Raw genomic sequence first — 9,114 nt, forward strand, 5'->3', positions numbered from 1 at the left:
ATCCGGTTTCTTCTGAGGTAATTTCAGTTGCACCACGGCATTCAGTTCATTGATGAGCAATGGAGGTTTATCCTCCCACGTCTCATTACCAAATAACTTGGCATTAAGCTTCATGATTGCTCCTAGATACTGAGCAACTTGCTCTTCAACAATATCTTCATCTTCTTCAGAGGAAGAATACTCATCAGAGCTCATGAATGGAAATAGTAAGTTCAGTGGAATCTCTAGTCTCTGTATGAGCCTCAGATTTCTTTGGTTCCTCATTAGGGAACTCCTTAGTGGTCAGTGGATGTCCATTAAGGTATTTCTCACTGGAAATCACTGCCTTTCCCTTCTCTGCAGGTTCGGCCATGTTGGACGTGTCGATGGCCTTGCACTCTCTCTTTGGATTCTCTTCTGTATTGCTTGGGAGAGTACTTGGAGGGAGTTTAGTAACTCTTTTACTCAGCTGACCCACTTGTGCTTCCAAATTTCTAATGGTGGACCTTGTTTCAGTTATGAAACTGAGAGTGATCTTAGATAGATCAGAGACTATGGTTGCTAAGTCAGAGAGGCTCTGCTTAGAATTCTCTGTCTGTTGCTGAGAAGATGATGGAAAAGGCTTGCTATTGCCAAACCTATTTCTCCCACCATTATTATTGTTGAAGCCTTGTTGAGGCTTCTGTTGATCCTTCCATGAGAAATTTGGATGATTTCTCCATGAAGGATTATAGGTGTTTCCATAGGATTCTCCCATGTAATTCACCTCTTCCATTCCAGGATTCTCAGGGTCATAGGCTTCTTCTTCAGATGAAGCTTCTTTGGTACTGCCGGATGCAGCTTGCATTCTAGTCAGATTCTGAAAAATCATATTGACTTGCTGAGTCAATATTTCATTCTGAGCCAATATGGCATTCAGAGTATCAATCTTAAGAACTCCTTTCCTCTAAGTCATCCCATTATTCACAGGATTTCTTTCAGAAGTGTACATGAACTGGTTATTTGCAACCATCTCAATGAGTTCCTGGGCTTCTGCAGGCGTCTTCTTCAGATGAAGAGATCCACTAGCAGAGTGGTCCAATGACATCTTGGACAATTTAGACAGACCATCATAGAATATACATAAGATGCTCCATTCTGAAAGCATGTCAGAAGGACACCTTCTGATCAATTGTTTGTATCTTTCCCAAGCTTCATAGAGGGATTCACCTTCCTTCTGTCTGAAGGTTTAGACTTCCACTCTAAGCTTGCTCGTCTTTTGAGGTGGAAAGAATTTGGCCAAGAAAGCATTGATCAACTTTTCCCAAGAGTTCAAGCTTTCTTTAGGTTGTGAGTCCAACCATATCCTAGCTCTGTCTCTTACAAAAAAGGGGAAAAGTATATGTCTGTAGAACTCAGGATTAACCCCATTGGTCTTAACAGTGTCACAGATTTGCAAGAATTCAACTAAGAACTAATGAGGATCTTCCAATGGAAGTCCATGAAACTTGCAATTCTGCTGCATTAGAGAAACTAATTGAGGCTTAAACTCAAAGTTGTTTGCTCCAATTACAGAAATTGAGATGCTTCTTCCATAGAAGTCAGAAGATGGTACAGTAAAGTCACTAAGCATCTTCTTTGCATCTCCACCATTATTATTGGGTTCGGCCACGTCTTCTTCTTTTTCAAAAAATTCTGTAAGGTCCTCTCCAGAGTGTAGTGCTTTAGCTTCTCTTAGCTTCCTCTTCAGAGTCCTTTCAGGTTCAGGATCAGCTTCAACAAGAATGTCTTTATCCTTGTTCCTGCTCATATGAAAAAGAAGAGAACAGAAAAGAAGAGGAATCCTCTATGTCACAGTATAGAGATTCCTTTATGTGAGTAGGAGAATAGAAGAATGAAAATAGAGAGAAAATAAGAGAAATTTGAACACAGAGAGAGGGAGAGGGTTCGAATTTTAAGAAGAAGAGAAGTGTTAGTAATTAAATAAAATAAATAGAAAGAGATGAGAGAGAGAGAGAGTGAATTCGAATATTATTTATAAGAAAAGAAAAATATTTTTGTTTTTATTTTAATTATAAGTTATTATTCAAAAATTAAAAGAGATAAAATAAAATTAGAGTTTAAAATAATTAGTTAATTAAAAGGAATTTTGAAAAAGAGGTTAGTGATTTTCGAAAATAATGAGAGAGAAAAGTAGTTAGGTGGTTTTGAAAAAGATAAGACATAGTAAAACAAACAAAAAGTCAAGTAGTTGATTGAAGAAGATTTGAAAGTAAATTTTGAAAAGATAAGAAGTTAGAAAAAGATTTTGAAATTAAAGTTTTGAAAAAGATATGATTTGAAATTTATTTTGAAAAAGATTGAAAAGAAAATTAAAAAGATTTGATTTTTAAAATTAAAGTTGATGACTTGACTAAAAAGAAACTAAAAGATATGATTTTAGAATTTAAAGATTGAACTTTTCTTAACAAGAAAGTAACAAACTTGAAATTTTTTAATCAAAACATTAAATGTTAGCAATGATTTTGAAAATTATGAAATAAAATTAAGAAAAAGATTTTGAAAAATTTTAAGAAAGAATTCGAAAATATTAAAAGATTTTATTTTGAAAAAGATTTGAAAAGATAGAATTTTTAAATTGAAATTTTGACTTGACTAACAAGAAACAACTAAGTTTTAAAAATTTTTGACTATGTCAACCCAAAATTTCGAAATTTATGAGTGAAATAAGGGAAATATATTATTTTTAATTTTTTTGAATTAATGAAGGAAGAGAAAAACAACAAAATCACTCAAGACATAAACATTTAAGATTAAAACAAAAAAATACATGCAAGATCACTTTGAATGTCAAGATGAATACCAAGAACATATTTTTGAAAATTTTTAAGAAAAGAAAGACATGCAAGATACCAAACTTAGAAATTTTTAATGTTTAGACACTATGAATTCGAAAATGCATATGAAAAATAAGAAAAGACACAAAGCAAGAAAATCACAAGATTAAACAAGGAAAATCATCAAGAACAACTTGAAGATCAAGAAAGAACACATGATGAATTTTCGAAAATTAAAGAAAAATTAAAACATACAATTGACACCAAACTTAAAATTGGACAATAGACTCAAACAAGAAATACAAAATTTTTGGTTTTTATGGTTTTATTAATTTTTTTTGTATATTTTTCGAAAATAATTTTGGAAAAAGAAAATAAAGAAATTCAAAATTTTTAATGAGAATTCCAAGATTCCTGTAATGTTAGTCTAAAGCTTCAGTCCAAAAGATTTAGACATGGCCAATGGCCAACCAAGCTTCAGCATAGAATTTTAAATGAGAATCCAAAGGCTCATACAATGTTATTCTAAAGCTCCGGTCCAAAAGAATTAAACATGGCCAAATGGCCAGCCAAGCTTTAACATAACACATACAAGCATGTCCTTTTTGCAATGGAAAGTGGAAACCTCAGTCCAAAAGATTAGACATGGCTTAACAACCAGCCAGGTTTCAACATATCTCATGAAGCTCTAGAATTCATTCTTAAAAATTTTGATGAATTTTTCGAAAACTAAAAATTTTTTGTATTTTTTTTTTGAATTTTTCGAAATTAAAAATAAAAGGCTTAAACATAAAATAAAATTACCTAATCTAAGCAACAAAATGAACCATCAGTTCTCCAAACTCGAACAATCCCCGACAACGGCGCCAAAAACTTGGTGCACGAAATTGTGATTCACACTTTTCACAACTCCGCACAACTAATCAGCAAGTGCACTGGGTCGTCCAAGTAATACCTTACGTGAGTAAGGGTCGATCCCACGAAGATTGTCGGCCTGAAGCAAGCTATGGTCATCCTGTAAATCTTAGTTAGGCAGATTCAATTGGTTATGAGAATTTGATAATTAAAAGATAAATAAAACACAAAATAAGATAAAGTTACTTACGTAATTCATGGGTGGGAATTTTAGATAAGCGTTTGGAGATGCTTTGTTGCTTCTGAACCTCTGCTTTCCTATTGCCTTCTTCCAATCATGCGTGCTCCCTTCCATGGCAAGCTGTATGATCCTCTCAGATGAAAAATACCAGGTACGATCTCTGTACGGCTAATCAACTGTCAGATTTCTCGTCTCGGATGAAAAATACCAGGTACAGCTACCGCACGGCTAATCATCTGTCGGTTCCCGCTAGCATCGTAATAGGATCTCTCTATCCTTTTGCACAGTGTCACTGTGCCCAACATTCGCAGGTTTGAAGCTCGTCACAGTCATCCCTTCCCAGATCATACTCGGAATACCATAGACAAGGTTTAGACTTTTCGGATCTCAGGAATGCTACTAATTGGTTCTAGCCTATACCACGAAGGTTCTAATCACGGATTCAGATACTTTGTTGTCAAGAGAGACAATGCGAGTCATGAATCAGAGACCCAAGAGAATATACTCCGGCTGTCGTCCAATGACTACGTTGAACATCATGTAGACCACTTGTGGTTGTCAGGCACGCGGATCTTGGCTAAGCGAGTAACGAAGATAGTGGGTGATTGTCACAGGTCACCCCTTCATTCTGACTTAACTGAATTAAGTACAAGAGTATATCTTGGAGAAGAAGTAGGCGTGAATTGAAAGAAAAACAATAGTACTTGTATTAATTCATGAAGAACAGCAGAGCTCCACACCTTAATCTATGGGTGTAGAAACTCCACCGTAGAAATTACATAAGTGAAAAAGGTTTAGGCATGGCCGTGAGGCCAACCTCCAAATGTGAACAACTGCATAAGCTAGATGATAAAGGTCTATTTATACTAAACTAGTAACTTAGGTTTATAGAAAATAAGTAACTAAATCCAGATAGTGCATAAATCCACTTCTGGGGTCCACTTGGTGTGTGCTTGGGCTGAGCATTGAAGCTTTCACGTGCATAGGCCATTCTTGGAATTAAACGCCAGCTCGGGTGCCAGTTTGGGCGTTTAACTCTAGTTTTGGTGCCAGTTCTTGCGTTTTATGCCAGAAAGTTTTTGGCTGGCCTTTAACGCCGGTTTGGGCCATCAAATCTCAAGCAAAGCATAGACTATTAGATATTGATGGAAAGCCCAAGATGTCTACTTTCCAACGCAATTGAGAGCGTGCCAATTGGGCTTCTGTAGCTCCATAAAATCACTTCGAGCGCAGGAGGGTCAGAATCCAACAGCATCTGTAGTCCTTTTTCAGCCTCTGAATCAGATTTTTGCTCAAGTCCCTCAATTTCAGCCAAAAAATACCTGAAATCATAGAAAAACACACAAACTCATAGTAAAGTCCAGAAATGTGATTTTTGCATCAAAACTAATAAAAATATAATAAAAAGTAACTAAAACATACTAAAAACTATGTAAAAACAATGCCAAAAAGGGTATAAATTATCCGCTCATCACGCACGCATCAGGTACGCGCACGCGTCGCTCCTCACTGTCATCACCTTTAATTTTTGTGCTGCAGAAACTCCATCAAATCTAGCCGAATGCTACCTAAAATAAACAGAATTGTACAAGACTCAAAGTAGCATCCATAGTGGCTAAAAGATAATTAATTCTTGATTAAACTTAACAAATTAAATGCAAATTCACTAGGAAAAGATAGGAAAGATGCTCACGCATCACAACACCAAAGTTGAATTGTTGCTTGTCCTCAAGCAACCAAAACTAATATAGGCTTAGGATGTGAATTTGCATGAGAATGAGAGTTCGATTAAGCTCATGTCTTTTCTTACAATGGGGTTTACAACTGCAATCCTGAATAATTTTGGCATCTCACTCTCCTTTGAATCAGAAGGATGTCACTGTCATTCGGAATTAGAATCCGGATAATATTATGAATTCTCTGATCTTTGTACCTCAATTTAATCCTTGAACACAACAATTTTTTTCTTTGATTCTCTTTTTTTTTTCTTCTTTGGTGCTTTGCACCTTGAGCCTAGCTGTGACTTTAAATGTTTTGTCTCAAACTTCACTTGACACAGAAACACCACAAGTACTTAACTGGGGAACTCTCTTTAAGATTAGATTTTTCTTTCAGTTACTCCCAGACAGTGGTGCTCAAAGCCTTTGGCATGCTCTGTTAATTGCAATTGATCTCGACTCTAAATGTTTTGTCTCAAGGATTACTTGACACAAGAACACCACAAGCATGTGACTAGGGAAACAACTCTTTGAGCTTTTAATCATGTCTGACCTCCCTAGTCATTGATGCTTAAAGCCTTGGACCTTGCTTTTATATCTCTTTTTTTTGCTGTTTCTTTTGCTTCAAGGATTAAACTTTTATAAATTTCAGAGAAGTCATAATAGTTCTCTAAATTCCTGTTCCTTATACATCAACATCCTTTGATTCAAATTTAACTATGCACTGTTCATATCATGCATTTAGAATTACAATTAATACCACCACAATTAAGACTACTCTTAAAATTAAACTCAATTTCTCATGCACTACATCTTTTCTCCTTTCTTTTTGATTTCAAGCTTAGTGGGCAATACATGAGACATCTTTCAAAATTAAAGCAATTAACGAAAAACTAAACTAGAACTTAGGATTCTAACTAATAAAGGATCATGCAATAAATAAAGCAAAATAGCAGAAAACCGGTACAAAACATAGTAAAAGCGGGAAGGAATAAAAAATGAAAGGAACTCAACCACCTCAGTTATTCTAGTGGTCGTTTTATTCTTCAGGTTGTGCTCCTCCGTAAAGATGATTCGCCTCCCTTTCGTGCCATAAAAATAAACAGAAAACCCATAAACGCAGCGTCAACACCAAACTTAAAGGTTTGCTTGTCCTCAAGCAAAGAAAACTGAAAATAAAAACAAAGAGTATGAGGAAAGAAGAATAAAAGGATAAAAGAACAAGAGAGAATTAGGGTTGGGGGTGGATGATTTGAAATCAGGCGCTGAGGTGGTTTGATTGGGCGTCACATGTGACGCGTACACGTAAGGCACGCGTACGCGTGGATCGCGCGAATCTCAAGCGACGCGTACGCGTCAGGGACGCGTACGCGTGGACAGCCTGGGTGGATAAACGACGCGCACGCGTCAGGGACGCATACGCGTGATGAGGCTTGTGCTCCCAGCACCACTCCAGCCACATACCAGCATAACTCTCTGGCCAAACACCGTTTACGCCAATTTTACTTATCCATGCATGCGCGTGCTTGACGCGTACGCGTGGAGTGCCAAAATCACAAATGACGCGCATGCGTCATGGACGCGTACGCGTTAGCATATTTGTGTGCAAGGCACACTTCCTGCACCACTCCCGCGCAACTCTCTGTTTACTTTTATTTTTCACGCACACACATATGACGCGTACGCGTCAGCGACGCTTGCGCGTTGGTACGCGAATTGTTTGTTACTATTTAAATGGCGCTAAAGACTTGGTTCGCATAACGTGATCTCAACACTTCTTCACAACTCTGCGTAACTAACCAGCAAGTGTACTGGGTCGTCCAAGTAATACCTTACGTGAGTAAGGGTCGATCCCACGGAGATTGTCGGCTTGAAGCAAGCTATGGTCTTCCTTGTAAATCTCAGTCAGGCAGATTCAAATGGTTATGAGGTTTTGATAATTAAAATATAAATAAAATATAAAATAAGATAGAGTTACTTATGTAATTCATTGGTGGGAATTTCAGATAAGCATCTGGAGATGCTTTGTTGCTTCAGAACCTCTTCTTTCCTATTGCCTTCTTCCAACTATGCGTTACCTCCTTCCATGGCAAGCTGTATGATCCTCTCGGATGAAAACAAATCCATATGTGCTGTCACCGCACGGCTAATCATATGTCGGTTCCCGCTAGCGTCAGAATAGGACCATTGTTTTTTTGCACACTGTCACTGTACCCAACATTCGCAGGTTTGAAGCTCTTTACAGTAGTCATCCCTTCCCGGATCCTACTCGGAATACCACAGACAAGGTTTAGACTTTCCGGATCCCAGGAATAGCGGACAATAATTCTAGCCTATACCACGAAGATACTAATCTCACAGACTCAATCCGTGTTTTAGATATCCAAGAGAGTATACTCCAGCTGTCGTCCAATGACTACGTTGAACATCATGTAGATCGCTTTGTGGTTGTCAGGCACGCAGATCTTGGCTAAGCGAGTAACGAAAATTGGGTGATTGTCACGGGTCACCGCTTCATTTTGACATAACTGAATTAAGTACGAGAGTATATCTTGGAGAAGAAGTAGGCGTGAATTGAATAGAAAACAGTAGTAATTGCATTAATTCATGAAGAACAGCAGAGCTCCACACCTTAATCTATGGGGTGTAGAAACTCCACCGTTGAAAATACATAAGTGAAAAAGGTCTAGGCATGGCTATGAGGCCAGCCTCCAAACGTGAACAACAATGATAACATAAGATAGATAGATCTAAAATAAATCTCTAAAAGTAGTTTTTATACTAGACTAGTAACCTAGGGTTACAGAGAATGAGTAACTAAGTACAGATAGTGCAGAAATCCACTTCCGGAGCCCACTTAGTGTGTTCTTGGGCTGAGCATTGAAGCTTTTTCATTCATAGGCTGTTCCTGGAGTTAAACGCCAGCTTTGGTGCCAGTTTGGGCGTTTAACTCTAATTCTGGTGCCAGTTTGGGCGTTTTACGCCAAGATGTTTTAGGCTGACTTTGAATACCAGTTTGGGTCATCAAATCTCAAGCAAAGTATAGACTATTACATATTGCTGGAAAGCCCGGAATGTCTACTTTCCAACGCAATTAAGAGTGCGCCAATTGGGTTTCTGTAGCTCCAAAAAATCTATTTCGAGTGCAGCAGGGTCAGAATCTAACAGCATCTGCAGTCCTTTTTTAGCCTCTGAATCAGATTTTTGCTCAGGTCCCTCAATTTCAGCCAGAAAATACCTGAAATCACAGAAAAATACACAAACTCATAGTAAAGTCCAGAAATGTGATCTTTGAATAAAAACTAATAAAAATATAATAAGAAGTAATTAAAACATACTAAAAACTATGCAAAAACCAATGCCAAAAAGGGTATGAATTATCCGCTCATCACGCGTCGTGTGCTCGTTTTTTTTTTTGCCTGAAGTGTTCGGTTCCTGTTATAAAATAGATGCATGATCAGAGAAACAGTAAAAGCTCAATAAAAATCAAATTAGTAAGAAAACT

At 37.3% G+C, this 9,114-nt stretch overlaps 1 non-coding gene across 1 annotated transcript; it reads left to right on the forward strand.

Annotated features, from left to right (window-relative positions):
- Nucleotides 1–1,120: 1,120 nt before the first annotated feature.
- Nucleotides 1,121–1,228, forward strand: LOC112787481 (small nucleolar RNA R71). Its single transcript, XR_003194893.1, has one exon. It is a non-coding gene; the product is annotated as a small nucleolar RNA R71 (small nucleolar RNA).
- Nucleotides 1,229–9,114: the final 7,886 nt, after the last annotated feature.

Source organism: Arachis hypogaea, chromosome 20, assembly GCF_003086295.3.
Source record: "Arachis hypogaea cultivar Tifrunner chromosome 20, arahy.Tifrunner.gnm2.J5K5, whole genome shotgun sequence".
Taxonomy (NCBI): Eukaryota; Viridiplantae; Streptophyta; class Magnoliopsida; order Fabales; family Fabaceae; genus Arachis; species Arachis hypogaea.